Genomic DNA, 1,226 nt, shown 5'->3' on the forward strand with positions numbered 1-1,226 from the left:
TAAAAAATAAATAATAAAAAAAAAAAATAAAAAGCTGCCAAACTTCCAGCCCAGTACTTCCACTCCTAGCTGTACACCCAAGAAAAACATGTATGTACATCAACCAAAAGATACATGCAAAAATTGTTCATAGCAACACTATTCATAACAACCCCAAACTGCAAACTGTCTAAACAAACATCTACAGAAGAATGGGGCAAGGCACAGTGGTTCACACCTATAATCCCAGCACTTTGGGAGGCTGAGGCAGGAGGACTGCTTGAGGCTAGGAGTTTGAGAGCAGCCTGGGCAACACAGGGAGACCCACTCTCCAGAAAAACATGTTTAAAAATATTAGCACTTGCCTGCCGCCATGTAAGACATGACTCTGCTCCTCCTTTGCCTTTCACTGTGATTAAGAGGCCTCCCCAGCCATGTGGAACTGTGAGCCAATTCAACCTCTTTTCTTTATAAATTACCCAGTCTCAATGGGTATGTCATTATTATCAGCTTGAGGACACACTAATGCAGTCAGTATAGATTGGTTTGGATTTTACATAATTTTATATAAGTAAAATCAGAGATCTACTCATTTTTTCCTGGCTTTTTTCATTCAGCATAACTATTTTGAGTTTCTTTCATGTTATTGCATGTTCTCTTTTATTACTGAGTAGTATTCCATTGTATGGATATAACAAAATGTGTTTATCCATTTACTTGATGGGCTATTACAAAAGTGGCTGTGAACATTCATGTACCAAGAAAAAAAAAAAAAAGAAATTAGCCAGATGTGGCAGCACCCACCTGTAGTCCCAGTTACATGGGAGGCTGAGGCAAGAGGATCTTTGGAGCCCAAGAGTTTGAGGCTACAGTGAGCTACAATAGTGCCAGTGTACTCCCAGACTGGGTGACAGAACAAGACCCTGTTTCTAAAAAATATTACAACAACAGGCCGAGCGTGGTGGCTCACACCTGTAATCCCAGCACTTTGGGAGCCTGAGGCGGGCAGATCACAAGGCCAGGGGTTTCAGACCAGCCTGACCAACATGGTGAAACCCCATCTCTGCTAAAAATACAAAAATTAGCCGAGTGTGATGATGCACATCTGTAATCCCAGCTATTCAGGAGGCTGAGGCAAGAGAATCATTTGAACTCAGGAGGCAGAGGAGCCTGGGCAACAGAGCGAGACTCTGTCTTAAAAAAAAAAAAAAAAAACTACAGGTATTGATCGACTTACGAGCTATGCA

This window comes from Cebus imitator, unplaced genomic scaffold (assembly GCF_001604975.1).
Source record: "Cebus imitator isolate Cc_AM_T3 unplaced genomic scaffold, Cebus_imitator-1.0 Scaffold87, whole genome shotgun sequence".
NCBI classification, from domain to species: Eukaryota; Metazoa; Chordata; class Mammalia; order Primates; family Cebidae; genus Cebus; species Cebus imitator.